Source organism: Bison bison, unplaced genomic scaffold (genome assembly GCF_000754665.1).
Source record: "Bison bison bison isolate TAMUID 2011002044 unplaced genomic scaffold, Bison_UMD1.0 scf7180017864356, whole genome shotgun sequence".
NCBI lineage: Eukaryota > Metazoa > Chordata > Mammalia > Artiodactyla > Bovidae > Bison > Bison bison.
This window is the reverse complement of record NW_011494928.1, coordinates 2,971,716-2,972,027: the sequence shown is the minus strand read 5'-3', so window position 1 is coordinate 2,972,027 and position 312 is coordinate 2,971,716.

Below are 312 nucleotides of genomic sequence, written 5' to 3'. Positions count from 1 at the left end.
CCCTCCCAGCATCAGAGTCTTTTCCAATGAGTCAACTCTTCGCATGAGGTGGCCAAATTACTGGAGTTTCAGCTTTAGCATCATTCCTTCCAAAGAACACCCAGGCTGATCTCCTTTAGAATGGACTGGTTGGATCTTCTTGCAGTCCAAGGGACTCTCAAGAGTCTTCTCCAACACCACAGTTCAAAAGCATCAATTCTTCGGCGCTCAGCTTTCTTCACAGTCAAACTCTCACATCCATACATGACCACTGGGAAAACCATAGCCTTAACTAAATGGACCTTTGTTGGCAAAGTAATGTCTCTGCTTTTC